The sequence below is a fragment of the Ranitomeya imitator genome, chromosome 5 (genome assembly GCF_032444005.1).
Source record: "Ranitomeya imitator isolate aRanImi1 chromosome 5, aRanImi1.pri, whole genome shotgun sequence".
Classification (NCBI taxonomy): Eukaryota; Metazoa; Chordata; class Amphibia; order Anura; family Dendrobatidae; genus Ranitomeya; species Ranitomeya imitator.
The window spans coordinates 396,915,195-396,932,405 of record NC_091286.1 but is presented as its reverse complement, the minus strand read 5'-3'; the positions used below and the strand labels follow the sequence as shown (position 1 = coordinate 396,932,405).

Below are 17,211 nucleotides of genomic sequence, written 5' to 3'. Positions count from 1 at the left end.
ATTTTTATGTGCACATGTTGGAACAGTATAAAAAAACATATAATAATAACAAGGATAAAATCACCAAATATATATATAAAGACAAAGTAGGTATAAGGTGTACCAAAAAAGAAAAGGGTTAATCTCAGGAATCCTATTAAAAAATCAATAAGGGATAAAAAATAGTGTGTGCCGCTGGTGTTAAAAAGATGCTAAAAAATATATATACTGAAGTGAGCATATGACACAAAAAGCCTATGGGGTTAAATAAAATGACCCATAATGTAACCAGGCCATATGGCCAACCACCATGTAAAGAAAGTGCAATGTGCAATCAAGTGGTAAAAAGACCAAGATATAACGTGTGCAAAATGGCAATATGTAAACAAGGGGTAGTGAGGTGGGATATAATGGAGTTCCTGTACCTTAATGGCGTTACCGAATCCAACCATGTGCACCCCGACGCGCGTTTCGGATATAAAATCCTTAGGAGTCCTCAGCTCTGGTGGTTGGTTTTTACTGCTTGCATGAGTAGTCTCCACTCACTCTACTTGTTTTCACTGGGGTTTTTTTTTTTTTTTTTAATTTCAAACACATATATTACATCTGATATAGGATTTTACTGCCCTTTTAGTGTTAACATTTCTTGTCTAACGGAGGGTGAGTATAGCAGGTTTTTTTATTTTTATTATTTTTAGCATTACATTTTTTACTATTGATGCCTCATAGGCAGCGTTAATAGTAAAAAGTTGGGGACACACAGGGTTAATAGCGGCGGTAACGGAGTGCGTTACCCGCGGCATAACGCGGTCCGTTACCGCCGGCATTAACCCTGTGTTAGCGGTGACCGGAGGGGAGTATGCGGGCGACAGGCACTGACTGCGGGGAGTAAGGAGCGGCCATTTTCTTCCGGACTGTGCCCGTCGCTGATTGGTCGCGGCAGCCATGATAGGCAGCTGGCGAGACCAATCAGTGAATGAATAACCGTGACAGAAGGACAGACAGACGGAAGTGACCCTCAGACAATTATATATATATATATATATAGAGATTATAGTGTGTGCTAGTAATGATATATACAGTGCCGGCAAAAAAAATCTTTACAAGTTCAATGAAACCACAAAATCTTAATATTTAAGTGGATTCAAGTGTTTTATTGTGGATATTTTATTACAATTAGTATTTTGTCATGTCACCCATACATTTTATGACCATCTGCAGTCGTTTAGGCATGGATTCAGCAAGGCTGGCTAAGTATGTGGAGTCCATGTTTACCCACAGTGTCTTCAGCACCTTAGTCTTAACTGTATATTTTGGGTCATACCGTGACACGGTACTCGGACGATGCACAACCTTTGAGCCTCCCCTGACCAGCCTGAAAGTGCTCTCATCACTAAACATCACTTTCTTCCACTCTTCAGATGTCCAATCTTGATATTTCTTACAAAAGGCAAGCCTTTTCTTCTTCATTGCTGCTGTGAGCAGGGGCTTCTTTGCGGCACGGCAACATGGTAGACCCAGGTCCTTCTGCAGGCGGTGATGAATTGTCCTCGTTGCGATGTTCTGGAGGAGCATAGGGTACTTGTTTTTTAGTTCAACAGCAGTTATAGAAGGATGTGACATCACTTCACGCTTCAGAAGCTTATCAGTCCTTGATGAAGTCTTCTTAGGTGCGCCAGAGCCTGACTTCCTCTGCGGTACCATCCCAGGAGGCAATGATGCCGCCGACCGCTTCAGTTGATAAGTTTCTTCTCTTGACACTCCCAGATCTCTAGCTACAGCAATCACTGAATCCCCCTTCTCGAGCACAGTCAAGGCACCGGATTTCTCTTCCATTTTAAGCTTCTTTCGACCCATTGTGGGAGATAATAAAAGACTGCCTAATAGCAAAACTGGCGGCGCTGCACATAACAACCAATCAGAGGGCAGCTTTCGCTTAACCAGAGAAGTGAAAACTGAGCGTTGATTGGTTGATATTTGCAACAAAGCCAGCTTTAATATTAGACAGTTTTTTATTATCTCCCCCATTGTGTACACTTTTAAAAAGTGAAATTATGATGTGCATTTTATATGTAAAGTTTTTTTTGCTGCGCAAGTGTAAAGATTTTTTTTGCCGGCACTGTATATTACAGTGTGTGCTAGTAATGATACAAATATTATAGTGTGTGCTCTCTGTATAACTATCTGTAGTGTGATAGACTTTGTAGTGTCTGTCCCATCCACAGTGGGGTCCTACAGATCGTGCTAAGGCTTGTCAGCCGTGCTGCCTGGTGGTCTTCTGTGGCCGTGTTGAGTTTGGCTTAGCTTCTGTGGTGGTTAGACCCTCCTCACATGCTGGATGTGGCTTGGTCTGTGCCACCAGGCTGACGTTCTCCAGTAGGGGGGGACACATTGGGGGTCTCTGCTGCCAGGCTGACATTCTCCAGTGGGGTAGGGACACATCGGCGGTCAGTGCCGCCAGGCTGACGTTCTCCAGTGGGGGGGACACATCGGGGGTCAGTGCCGCCAGGCTGACATTCTCCAGTGGGGGGGACACATCGGGGTCAGTGCCGCCAGGCTGACGTCCTCCTGTAGGGTGGGACACATCGGGGGTCAGTGCTGCCAGGCTGACGTTCTCCAGTAGGGGGGGACACATCGGGGGCTAGTACTGCCAGGCTGACGTCCTCCTGTAGGGTGGGACACATTAGGGGTCACAGTCAGTGACCAGATAGCACAAGCTCCTGACCCAGATTGGTTTACAGCCTGTAACTAGCAGATGACACTCTGGATATTGCTGTAAGGACTTGTTCCCACAACCATATTGCTGGTGTGAATGCTGTCCATGGGAAATAACGGCCAGTGCTCGGACCCATGTTATTCGATGGGGCAGTGCAGATGGTTTTCACTGCCTGAATCTGAGAAATATATTGCAGCACGAGCTATTGTCTTCCATATATTGGCTGAGACTCGCCCATTCAAGTGGATGGGTGTGTTTTAAAGGGGACCTGTCCCCAGGAATAACACTATTAGCCTGCAGATATGGGGTATGCTGAATGCAGTGGGGAGGAAATAATCTTTATTCTCCTCACCAGCATTCGGTGTTAGTTATGGGCCGGCGCCGTTCAGTCACTGCTGAGTATACAGAGCAGCCCCTGTAACCGCGTCCCCGGCCCTGACTGACATTTTACAGAAAAAAAAACCCCGGATGCCTTAACGCAGCCACAGTATAGCGCCTTATTGTTTTTGTGGATATATTGCAGTCCTGTAACATAGGAAACTGTAGATGATTAGTGTCTGCTGCAGGAAATAAAAGCTTTGTATACGGACAGCACAAGTGAGAGAACCTCGTCCTACTCTGCTGGATGAGGCTTTTCCCACGTGTGTGACCCTCGCCTTCGTGCTGCGGTGAGAATAGAGAAGTGTAGATCGTTATGTCATGAGGTTCCTGACAGTCAGCAGCCTCGGGTGTCTTCCAGTCACGGGTCATGTGCAGTTCTTATTCTGCGACATCCGTGTGTGGCCCCATCAGCTGAGTGTTGTGTCCCCGCTCCTAAACTAGTGATCTGTGGCCCCATCTGTGTCTGGAGTGCTAAAGTGAGCCGTCGCCATTAATATCTGCAGGTGACTTTAGACGTGGCCGCTGGGGGGTTTAGTTTGTTAGTAAAGATATGGAGGATGTGCTCATAGACACAGAAATAATGCCCAGTGATGGCAATCAACACTGGGAAAATGAGAGCGGCTCTGAGATAGCAGCAAAAACATGGTTTAACTTAAGGGTATGTTCACACAGGGCGTTTTTGCTGCGTTATTTTATGCTAATTTTCAGCTGCTTTTTACAGTACCAGCAAAGCCTATGAGATTTCCGAAATCTCATACACACACATTGGGTTTTTGTTTGATCAGTATTTTGTGCATTGCTGTGTTTTTTGGACATGGGGCAAATTAGCTTCAGGAGGCTAATTTCCGAAATCTCATACACACACATTGGGTTTTTGTTTGATCAGTATTTTGTGCATTGCTGTGTTTTTTGGACATGGGGCAAATTAGCTTCAGGAGGCTAATTTGCATATTCCAGGTGCCTTCTGGGAGAAGCGAAGTCTCCCTAAGCTAGAAGATCGTTGGGTACAGCCGGGACCAGCTGCTTCGAAAGCATCACCAAACCAGGGATTCAAGCTTCAGGAGGCTAATTTGCATATTCCAGGTGCCTTCTGGGAGAAGCGAAGTCTCCCTAAGCTAGAAGATCGTTGGGTACAGCCGGGACCAGCTGCTTCGAAAGCATCACCAAACCAGGGATTCAAGCTTCAGGAGGCTAATTTGCATATTCCAGGTGCCTTCTGGGAGAAGCGAAGTCTCCCTAAGCTAGAAGATCGTTGGGTACAGCCGGGACCAGCTGCTTCGAAAGCATCACCAAACCAGGGATTCAAGCTTCAGGAGGCTAATTTGCATATTCCAGGTGCCTTCTGGGAGAAGCGAAGTCTCCCTAAGCTAGAAGATCGTTGGGTACAGCCGGGACCAGCTGCTTCGAAAGCATCACCAAACCAGGGATTCAAGCTTCAGGAGGCTAATTTGCATATTCCAGGTGCCTTCTGGGAGAAGCGAAGTCTCCCTAAGCTAGAAGATCGTTGGGTACAGCCGGGACCAGCTGCTTCGAAAGCATCACCAAACCAGGGATTCAAGCTTCAGGAGGCTAATTTGCATATTCCAGGTGCCTTCTGGGAGAAGCGAAGTCTCCCTAAGCTAGAAGATCGTTGGGTACAGCCGGGACCAGCTGCTTCGAAAGCATCACCAAACCAGGGATTCAAGCTTCAGGAGGCTAATTTGCATATTCCAGGTGCCTTCTGGGAGAAGCGAAGTCTCCCTAAGCTAGAAGATCGTTGGGTACAGCCGGGACCAGCTGCTTCGAAAGCATCACCAAACCAGGGATTCAAGCTTCAGGAGGCTAATTTGCATATTCCAGGTGCCTTCTGGGAGAAGCGAAGTCTCCCTAAGCTAGAAGATCGTTGGGTACAGCCGGGACCAGCTGCTTCGAAAGCATCACCAAACCAGGGATTCAAGCTTCAGGAGGCTAATTTGCATATTCCAGGTGCCTTCTGGGAGAAGCGAAGTCTCCCTAAGCTAGAAGATCGTTGGGTACAGCCGGGACCAGCTGCTTCGAAAGCATCACCAAACCAGGGATTCAAGCTTCAGGAGGCTAATTTGCATATTCCAGGTGCCTTCTGGGAGAAGCGAAGTCTCCCTAAGCTAGAAGATCGTTGGGTACAGCCGGGACCAGCTGCTTCGAAAGCATCACCAAACCAGGGATTCAAGCTTCAGGAGGCTAATTTGCATATTCCAGGTGCCTTCTGGGAGAAGCGAAGTCTCCCTAAGCTAGAAGATCGTTGGGTACAGCCGGGACCAGCTGCTTCGAAAGCATCACCAAACCAGGGATTCAAGCTTCAGGAGGCTAATTTGCATATTCCAGGTGCCTTCTGGGAGAAGCGAAGTCTCCCTAAGCTAGAAGATCGTTGGGTACAGCCGGGACCAGCTGCTTCGAAAGCATCACCAAACCAGGGATTCAAGCTTCAGGAGGCTAATTTGCATATTCCAGGTGCCTTCTGGGAGAAGCGAAGTCTCCCTAAGCTAGAAGATCGTTGGGTACAGCCGGGACCAGCTGCTTCGAAAGCATCACCAAACCAGGGATTCAAGCTTCAGGAGGCTAATTTGCATATTCCAGGTGCCTTCTGGGAGAAGCGAAGTCTCCCTAAGCTAGAAGATCGTTGGGTACAGCCGGGACCAGCTGCTTCGAAAGCATCACCAAACCAGGGATTCAAGCTTCAGGAGGCTAATTTGCATATTCCAGGTGCCTTCTGGGAGAAGCGAAGTCTCCCTAAGCTAGAAGATCGTTGGGTACAGCCGGGACCAGCTGCTTCGAAAGCATCACCAAACCAGGGATTCAAGCTTCAGGAGGCTAATTTGCATATTCCAGGTGCCTTCTGGGAGAAGCGAAGTCTCCCTAAGCTAGAAGATCGTTGGGTACAGCCGGGACCAGCTGCTTCGAAAGCATCACCAAACCAGGGATTCAAGCTTCAGGAGGCTAATTTGCATATTCCAGGTGCCTTCTGGGAGAAGCGAAGTCTCCCTAAGCTAGAAGATCGTTGGGTACAGCCGGGACCAGCTGCTTCGAAAGCATCACCAAACCAGGGATTCAAGCTTCAGGAGGCTAATTTGCATATTCCAGGTGCCTTCTGGGAGAAGCGAAGTCTCCCTAAGCTAGAAGATCGTTGGGTACAGCCGGGACCAGCTGCTTCGAAAGCATCACCAAACCAGGGATTCAAGCTTCAGGAGGCTAATTTGCATATTCCAGGTGCCTTCTGGGAGAAGCGAAGTCTCCCTAAGCTAGAAGATCGTTGGGTACAGCCGGGACCAGCTGCTTCGAAAGCATCACCAAACCAGGGATTCAAGCTTCAGGAGGCTAATTTGCATATTCCAGGTGCCTTCTGGGAGAAGCGAAGTCTCCCTAAGCTAGAAGATCGTTGGGTACAGCCGGGACCAGCTGCTTCGAAAGCATCACCAAACCAGGGATTCAAGCTTCAGGAGGCTAATTTGCATATTCCAGGTGCCTTCTGGGAGAAGCGAAGTCTCCCTAAGCTAGAAGATCGTTGGGTACAGCCGGGACCAGCTGCTTCGAAAGCATCACCAAACCAGGGATTCAAGCTTCAGGAGGCTAATTTGCATATTCCAGGTGCCTTCTGGGAGAAGCGAAGTCTCCCTAAGCTAGAAGATCGTTGGGTACAGCCGGGACCAGCTGCTTCGAAAGCATCACCAAACCAGGGATTCAAGCTTCAGGAGGCTAATTTGCATATTCCAGGTGCCTTCTGGGAGAAGCGAAGTCTCCCTAAGCTAGAAGATCGTTGGGTACAGCCGGGACCAGCTGCTTCGAAAGCATCACCAAACCAGGGATTCAAGCTTCAGGAGGCTAATTTGCATATTCCAGGTGCCTTCTGGGAGAAGCGAAGTCTCCCTAAGCTAGAAGATCGTTGGGTACAGCCGGGACCAGCTGCTTCGAAAGCATCACCAAACCAGGGATTCAAGCTTCAGGAGGCTAATTTGCATATTCCAGGTGCCTTCTGGGAGAAGCGAAGTCTCCCTAAGCTAGAAGATCGTTGGGTACAGTCGGGACCAGCTGCTTCGAAAGCATCACCAAACCGCGCGCCGTACCTGTAGGACATTATTACAAGAGAGCTTGGCTGAGTAGATTACACAAGAAGGAAAACACACAGCAAGTCAGCAGGATCTAGGAGCAACATGGCAGATGTGACAACCTACATGGTGAGCTGCAGCATGTGCTACATGTTCACAGATCGACCAGAAGAAGAATTAAATTTCACCTGTCAGAAGTGTAGACTAGTGGCCCTTTTAGAAGAAAAGGTGCGGGGTCTGGAAGAAAGAATAGCAACTTTGAAACTCATCAAAGAGAATGAAGACTTTCTAGACAGAACAGAAGCATCTCTACTGGTCACAGAAGGTGCAAAAAGTGTCAGAGAACCTCCAAAAGCAGATGAGTGGAAGCATGTGACCAAAAGAAGCAAGAAGACCATGGAGAAATCACCAACCACACAACTGAAGAACCGATATCAAATCTTTGTAGAGGATGAAGATGGCACACCTAAGAATGAAGCAATACCAGCAAGCAAAAAAGAAAAGGGCACACAGCAACAAGTGACAGCAAAAAGTACAGCCAAGAAGCAACGAAGAGTGGTGGTGGTGGGAGACTCACTACTGAGAGGCACCGAAGCAGCCATCTGCAGACCGGACATAACTGCAAGAGAAGTATGCTGCCTTCCAGGTGCGATGATCAAGGATGTGACCGATAGGATACCAAAGCTCTTCAGCTCCAAGGACGTCCACCCATTTCTTCTGATACATGTTGGCACCAATGACACGGCAAGGAAGGACCTACCGACAATCTGCAAGGACTTTGAAGAGTTGGGGAAGAAAGTAAAGGAACTGGATGCACAGGTAGTTTTTTCTTCTATCCTTCCAGTAGACGGGCATGGCACCAGGAGATGGAACAGGATCCTTGATGCAAACAACTGGCTAAGACGATGGTGCAGACAACAAGGATTTGGATTCCTGGACCACGGTGTGAATTACTGGTATGATGGACTCCTCGCCAGAGACGGACTACACCTCAACAAACCTGGGAAACACACATTCGCCAGAAGACTCGCTACACTCATCAGGAGGGCGTTAAACTAGAAGAAGAGGGGACGGGAAGAAAAACATTAGACTCGAACAAAGACGACCCAGGAAAACATACTCAGAAGGGAGGTAAGAACATTTCTAAAACAATCCACAGTGAGGAGATTGGAACAAAACAAAATCCTCTAAACTGCATGCTCGCAAACGCCAGAAGCCTGACAAACAAGATGGAAGAACTAGAAGCAGAAATATCTACAGGTAACTTTGACATAGTGGGAATAACCGAGACATGGTTAGATGAAAGCTATGACTGGGCAGTTAACTTACAGGGTTACAGTCTGTTTAGAAAGGATCGTAAAAATCGGAGAGGAGGAGGGGTTTGTCTCTATGTAAAGTCTTGTCTAAAGTCCACTTTAAGGGAGGATATTAGCGAAGGGAATGAGGATGTCGAGTCCATATGGGTTGAAATTCATGGAGGGAAAAATGGTAACAAAATTCTCATTGGGGTCTGTTACAAACCCCCAAATATAACAGAAAGCATGGAAAGTCTACTTCTAAAGCAGATAGATGAAGCTGCAACCCATAATGAGGTCCTGGTTATGGGGGACTTTAACTACCCGGATATTAACTGGGAAACAGAAACCTGTGAAACCCATAAAGGCAACAGGTTTCTGCTAATAACCAAGAAAAATTATCTTTCACAATTGGTGCAGAATCCAACCAGAGGAGCAGCACTTTTAGACCTAATACTATCTAATAGACCTGACAGAATAACAAATCTGCAGGTGGTTGGGCATTTAGGAAATAGCGACCACAATATTGTGCAGTTTCACCTGTCTTTCACTAGGGGGACTTGTCAGGGAGTCACAAAAACATTGAACTTTAGGAAGGCAAAGTTTGAACAGCTTAGAGATGCCCTTAATCTGGTAGACTGGGACAATATCCTCAGAAATGAGAATACAGATAATAAATGGGAAATGTTTAAGAACATCCTAAATAGGCAGTGTAAGCGGTTTATACCTTGTGGGAATAAAAGGACTAGAAATAGGAAAAACCCAATGTGGCTAAACAAAGAAGTAAGACAGGCAATTAACAGTAAAAAGAAAGCATTTGCACTACTAAAGCAGGATGGCACCATTGAAGCTCTAAAAAACTATAGGGAGAAAAATACTTTATCTAAAAAACTAATTAAAGCTGCCAAAAAGGAAACAGAGAAGCACATTGCTAAGGAGAGTAAAACTAATCCCAAACTGTTCTTCAACTATATCAATAGTAAAAGAATAAAAACTGAAAATGTAGGCCCCTTAAAAAATAGTGAGGAAAGAATGGTTGTAGATGACGAGGAAAAAGCTAACATATTAAACACCTTCTTCTCCACGGTATTCACGGTGGAAAATGAAATGCTAGGTGAAATCCCAAGAAACAATGAAAACCCTATATTAAGGGTCACCAATCTAACCCAAGAAGAGGTGCGAAACCGGCTAAATAAGATTAAAATAGATAAATCTCCGGGTCCGGATGGCATACACCCACGAGTACTAAGAGAACTAAGTAATGTAATAGATAAACCATTATTTCTTATTTTTAGGGACTCTATAGAGACAGGGTCTGTTCCGCAGGATTGGCGCATAGCAAATGTGGTGCCAATATTCAAAAAGGGCTCTAAAAGTGAACCTGGAAATTATAGGCCAGTAAGTCTAACCTCTATTGTTGGTAAAATATTTGAAGGGTTTCTGAGGGATGTTATTCTGGATTATCTCAATGAGAATAACTGTTTAACTCCATATCAGCATGGGTTTATGAGAAATCGCTCCTGTCAAACCAATCTAATCAGTTTTTATGAAGAGGTAAGCTATAGGCTGGACCACGGTGAGTCATTGGACGTGGTATATCTCGATTTTTCCAAAGCGTTTGATACCGTGCCGCACAAGAGGTTGGTACACAAAATGAGAATGCTTGGTCTGGGGGAAAATGTGTGTAAATGGGTTAGTAACTGGCTTAGTGATAGAAAGCAGAGGGTGGTTATAAATGGTATAGTCTCTAACTGGGTCGCTGTGACCAGTGGGGTACCGCAGGGGTCAGTATTGGGACCTGTTCTCTTCAACATATTCATTAATGATCTGGTAGAAGGTTTACACAGTAAAATATCGATATTTGCAGATGATACAAAACTATGTAAAGCAGTTAATACAAGAGAAGATAGTATTCTGCTACAGATGGATCTGGATAAGTTGGAAACTTGGGCTGAAAGGTGGCAGATGAGGTTTAACAATGATAAATGTAAGGTTATACACATGGGAAGAGGGAATCAATATCACCATTACACACTGAACGGGAAACCACTGGGTAAATCTGACAGGGAGAAGGACTTGGGGATCCTAGTTAATGATAAACTTACCTGGAGCAGCCAGTGCCAGGCAGCAGCTGCCAAGGCAAACAGGATCATGGGGTGCATTAAAAGAGGTCTGGATACACATGATGAGAGCATTATACTGCCTCTGTACAAATCCCTAGTTAGACCGCACATGGAGTACTGTGTCCAGTTTTGGGCACCGGTGCTCAGGAAGGATATAATGGAACTAGAGAGAGTACAAAGGAGGGCAACAAAATTAATAAAGGGGATGGGAGAACTACAATACCCAGATAGATTAGCGAAATTAGGATTATTTAGTCTAGAAAAAAGACGACTGAGGGGCGATCTAATAACCATGTATAAGTATATAAGGGGACAATACAAATATCTCGCTGAGGATCTGTTTATACCAAGGAAGGTGACGGGCACAAGGGGGCATTCTTTGCGTCTGGAGGAGAGAAGGTTTTTCCACCAACAAAGAAGAGGATTCTTTACTGTTAGGGCAGTGAGAATTTGGAATTGCTTGCCTGAGGAGGTGGTGATGGCGAACTCAGTCGAGGGGTTCAAGAGAGGCCTGGATGTCTTCCTGGAGCAGAACAATATTGTATCATACAATTATTAGGTTCTGTAGAAGGACGTAGATCTGGGTATTTATTATGATGGAATATAGGCTGAACTGGATGGACAAATGTCTTTTTTCGGCCTTACTAACTATGTTACTTTGTTACTATGTTACTTCTTTAAAGGCAACCTGTCACCCCGAAAATCGCGGGTGAGGTAAGCCCACCGGCATCAGGGGCTTATCTACAGCATTCTGTAATGCTGTAGATAAGCCCCCGATGTTACCTGAAAGAGGAGAAAAAGAAGTTAGATTATACTCACCCAGGGGCGGTCCCGCTGCTGGTGAGGTCAAACGGGCGTCTTTGGTCCACTGCGGCGCCTCCCATCTTCATTACAAGACGTCCTCTTCTGATCTTCAGCCACGGCTCCGGCGAAGGCGTACTTTGCTCTGCCCTGTTGAGGGCAGAGGATAGTACTGCAGTGCGCAGGCGCCGGAAAGGTCAGAGGCCTTGCGCACTGCAGTACTTTGTCTGCCCTCAACAGGGCAGAGCAAAGTACGCCTGCGCCGGAGCCGTGGCTGAAGATCAGAAGAGGACGTCTTGTAATGAAGATGGGAGGCGCCGCAGCGGACCAAAGACGCCCGTTTGACCTGACCAGCAGCGGGACCGCCCCTGGGTGAGTATAATATAACGTCTTTTTCTCTTCTTTCAGGTAACATCGGGGGCTGATCTACAGCATTACAGAATGCTGTAGATAAGCCCCTGATGCCGGTGGGCTAACCTCACCCGCGAATTTCGGGGTGACAGGTTCCCTTTAATCGTTTTTTCAGTGTTTTCCACCCATTGACGTGAATGGATGGTAAAAAAAACGCTGCAAATACCCAGGTTGACTTTTCTTGCAGCGTATTTGCTGTAGAAAAGTCAGACAGCCGGATGTGACATCACACTCGGCTCTGCTACATCTAGCATGATGCGTCCATGTAGCCTGTCATCCAGCAGAGCGGACCTGAGTCCCATTCACTTGAATGGGGGGAGGTCCGACATTACAGTGTTTGACACTGTATAGCAGCGTGGCAAACTGATCTGATCGGTGGGGAAATTGTCACCGCCGGTCAGAGAGCCACAGTTCCCACGCTGACAGCGGGAGCACTCAGCTGTGATCGGTGGTATAAACTTTACCTCCTGTTATTGGTGTCAGCTGATGGGACTACTGCTCCCATCATCTGACACCTACAGCCGCTAATTACAGTGAGAGCAGGAGCGGCGGATTGAAATTTTCATCTGCTTCTCCTGCGTTAAAGCGTGGGTTCCCCCTTATTTTTGATAGCCAGCCAGACAAAACTCACAGCTGGGGGCTGGTATTCTCAGGCAGGTAAGGGGCCATTGATATAGGCCCCTCCAGTCTAAAAATAGCAGCCTGCAGCTGCCCAGAAAAGGCGCATCTATTAGATGCGCCAATTCTGGCGCTTTGCCCGGCTCTTCCCACTTGCCTTGTAGCAGTGGCAAGTGGGGTAATGAGGGGCTAATGTCGCCTTCCTCTTGTAAGGTGACATTAAGCCGGCTTAGTAATGGAGGCGTCAATAAGACACCCCTCCATTACTAATCCTATAGTAGTTAAAGGGTTAAATAAAACACCATAAGAAAAAAGTATTTTAATGAAATAAAACACCACACAGTTTTGCCATCTTTATTAGTCTGCCATTCCAAGCGAAGCCCTCGATCTCCTGAAAATAAATAAAAATAAAAAAACCAACACAAATACTCCCTGGTCTGATGCAGTCGAACATAACGAGTGTCTCACACAGTAATCCATATCTGGGGGAGATAAAGTTTACTACCGGTGCTGCTAATGCGACCATCCCCGCTGTAAGCTACTGATGAATGAGGAGAATTGAATGTCCGGGGATGCGAGAGAGAGAGAGACTTTTTTTTTTTCCGGATTTGAAAATCCATCCGGGCATGCTCAGAGGGGAAAAACTGGATCCGTCGCTGAATTCCTGTGTGTGACGGTCAGCGACGGATCCTGCGTCCATAGGCTTCCATTATAGCCGACGACAGGCAGTACAGGATGCGTCACTGACCGATTTTCCGACGTGCAGAAAAAACGTTCCTATGAACATTTTCTCCGCACGACGGACCGCTATTTTCCGACGGATCCAGTGCACGACGGATGGCCATCCGTCACAATCTGTCGCTAATACAAGTCTATGGGAAAATGCAGGATCCCTCATTCTCAAAAATCGACGGATTGTGACAGAAGCTGAACAACTCAAGTGTGAAAGTAGCATAAGGCTATGTGCACACGTTGCGTATTAGGCTTAGTAATTTCTGGTGCGGATTCTGCCTCTCCTGGCAGAAAACGCATGTGCGGATTTGTTGCGTTTTTTGTGTGGTTTTATTGCGGATTTGCTGCGTTTTTTACCCCTGCGGTTTTCTATAATGGAATGGGTACAAAAACGCTGCAGATTCACAAAAAAGAAGTGACCTGCTACTTTTAAACCACAGCGGATTTTCCACGAAGTGTGCACAGCATTTTTTTTCTCATTGATTTACATTGTACTGCACCGTAAATCAATTGCGGATCTGCAGCGTTTCTGCACTGCAAAAAACGCTGCGGATCCGCAGAGAATCCGCAACGTGTGCACATACCCTAAGACACCTATCCATTACTAATCCTATAGTTGGTAAAGTGTTAAATAAAGAGACAGAATAAAGTATTTGATGAAATAAAATACTAAACAGTTTGACTATTTTATTGTTACTGCTAATCCATGCGACGCCCTCGATCTCCTGTAATAAATTTAAAAAATAACAAACAAACAATTTACTATATCTGTCCGGTGTTCCGTCTTACGCTGTAATCCATATCTAGGGGATATACTGTTTTCATCTGGGAGCGGTGCTAAAGCGACCGCCCCGGCTGTAAACTGATGAATTAATGAGAAGCTGCCGGCGGCAGCATAAGTGACTAGCGCTGATGTCACTGATGCTGCGCTGACTCACAGCCTGACCGGCAGTGAGCTGATATTAATGGCATGGAAAGCTCCATGAGTATACCCCCTTCCCAGGCTATAAACATCTGCCCCCAGTCGTGGTCTTTCCCTCTGCTGGTTTTGAAAATTGCCAGCAGAGGGAAAGACCACGCCATTTTTTTTAACTTATCGTTTATTAATTAAAAACATGTCCAGTAATTTGCACACACTGTACGAATTGTATTTGTAACTGACATCTATATATCTACCTGTTCTATATGTATTTACTGAATGTAATCCAGCTCTTCTATCCTGTCGGCTCCAGCAGTGATTTTATAGAAGGTCGCAAATGATTTACCAGCTTTTCTTCTATCTCTCGTTCTATGTAATATAAATACATATACACTGCTCAAAAAAATAAAGGGAACACTAAAATCCCACATCCTAGATATCACTGAATGAAATATTCCAGTTGTAAATCTTTATTCATTACATAGTGGAATGTGTTGAGAACAATAAAACCTAAAAATGGTCAATGTAAATCACAACTAATATCCCACGGAGATCTGAGGTTGGAATGATACTCAAAATCAAAGTGGAAGATGAAGTTACATGCTGATCCAACTTCAGTGGAAATGCCTCAAGACAAGGAAATGATGCTCAGTAATGTGTGTGGCCTCCACGTGCCTGTATGACCTCCCTACAACGCCTGGGTATACTCCTGATAACGTGGCGGATGGTCTCCTGAGGGATCTCCTCCCAGACCTGGACTAAGCATCTGCCAACTCCTGGACAGTCTGTGGTGCAATGTGGCGCTGGTGGATGGTGCGAGACATGATGTCCCAGATATGTTCAATCGGATTCAGGTCTGGGGACTAGGCGGACCAGTCCATAGCATCAATGCCTTCATCTTGCAGGAACTGCTGACACACTCCAGCCACATGAGGTCTGGCATTGTCCTGCATTAGGAGGAACCAACCGCGCCAGCATATGGTCTCAGGCTACAACCCCCTGGCAAAAATTATGGAATCACCGGCCTTGGAGGATGTTCATTCAGTTGTTTAATTGTGTAGAAAAAAAGTGGATCACAGACATGGCACAAAACTAAAGTACCGTATATACTCGAGTATAAGCCGAGATTTTCAGCCCATTTTTTTGGGCTGAAAGTCCCCCTCTCGGCTTATACTCGAGTCATACCCGGGGGTCGGCAGGTGAGGGGGAGCGGGGGCTGTCTAGTTATACTTACCTGCTCCCGGCGTGGTCCCTGCAGTCCCTGCTTCCTCCAGCGCTGCATCTTCTTCCTGTATTGAGCGGTCACATGGTACCGCTCATTACAGAAATGAATATGCGGCTCCACCTCCCATAGAGGTGGAGCCGCATATTCATGACTGAAAATGAGCGGTAACTGTGACCGCTCAATACAGCAAGAAGATGCAGCGCCGGGAGAAGCAGGGACCGCGCCGGGAGCAGGTAAGTATACGGGGAGGGGAGTGCTGCGTGATATTTACCTGCTCCTCACTCCGGAGCTGCTCCGTCTCTAGCGTCCTCTAGCTGTGACGCTCAGGTTAGAGGGCGCGGTGACGTAGTCAGTGCGCACCCTCTGCTGAGCGTCAGTGCTGGAGACAAAGCCGCACGAGGAGCAGGTAAATATTGAAAGCATCGGGGGTCCTGAGCGAAGAGCGGTGAATATGTGAGTTTTTTTTTTTTTAATTGCAGCAGCAGCATTACATATGGCACAGCTTTATAAGGAGCATCTATGGAGCCATAATCAACGGTGCAGAGCTTTCTCTATGGCACAGCTTTATAAGGAGCATCTATGGGGCCATAATGAACAGTGCAGAGCATTCTATATGGAACAGCTTTATAAGGAGCATCTATGGGGCCATAATGAACGGTGCAGAGCATTCTATATGGGGCACAGCTTTATATGGGGCGATAATGAACGGTGCAGAGCATTATATGTGGGGCACAGCTTTATATGGAGCATCTATGGGGCAATAATGAACGGTATGGAGCATCTATTTTTATTTTTGAAATTCACGGGTAGCTGCTGCATTTCCTACCCTAGGCTTATACTCAAGTCAATAAGTTTTCCCAGTTTTTGTGGCAAAATTAGGGGGGTCGGCTCATACTAAAGTATATATGGTAATTTCAAATGGCAACTTTCTGGCTTTAAGAAACACTAAAAGAAATCAAGAACAAAGAATGTGGCAGTCAGTAATGGTTACCTTTTTAACCAAGCATAGGGGAAAAATTATGGAATCACTCAATTCTGAGGAAAAAATTATGGAATCATGAAATGCCAAAAACGCTCCAAAACATCACTAGTATTTTGTTGCACCACCTTGTATAACACCTTGCAGTCTCTGAGGCATGGACTTAATGAGTGTCAAACAGTACTCTTCATCAATCTGGTTTCAACTTTCTCTGATTGTTGTTGCCAGATCAGCTTTTCAGGTTGGAGCCTTGTCATAGACCATTTTCTTCAACTTCCACCAGTAGCGTAGCTACCGGGAGGGCAGAGTTTGCGGTCGCCCCGGGCCCGGAGCTCAGAGGGGGCCCACCCGGAGCTACGCTACTGTAACTGTATCAGCGTGCACAGTGGCAGAGCAGGAAGAGCCAATTGGCCGTTATGGGGTCCCAGACCTGGCGGGGGGAGCCCGGTGCCAGCAGTGGGCCCCCCGCCCATCACCGCAAGGTCAGCTGCATCGGCATTTAGCCACATTGATGAGGGAAGGAGCACGCAGTGCTCCGTCTCCCATCACCCCCTGTTGGCTTCTGACGTCGCCGACGGGGCGCAATAACGTCACTGCCCGGCACCCATGGTCCGGAGGTGAGCAGGCGCAGCATAGGAACCAGGAAGAAGAGAGGTGAGTATTTATTTTTTCTTTATGGGGGTGCTGCCTTAGGCTACTTTCACACATCAGGTTTTCAGTGTCAGGCTAAATCCGGCTAATTTTAAAAAACCGGATCAGGCGAATGTTGCAGCCGGATCAGTTTTTTTCCCCATAAACTTGTATTAGTGCCGGATTGCAATGGATGACATTGCGTTTCGTCTGGTTTTCGCTGGATCCGGCAAATATGCCGCTTCCGGTTTCTTGAAAAAACATCCACAGCAATGTTTTTTGTCTCCGGCGAAAAAGCCTGAAGCTTTTGCTAGAATGAAAGCCTATGGGGAGCCGGAAGG

At 46.5% G+C, this 17,211-nt stretch overlaps 1 protein-coding gene across 1 annotated transcript in view; it reads left to right on the top strand.

Moving 5' to 3' along the window:
• LOC138637981 (protein CLN8-like) overlaps positions 1 to 17,211 on the top strand; it is a 47,914-nt gene that overhangs the window by 12,838 nt on the left and 17,865 nt on the right. The window lies entirely within an intron of this gene.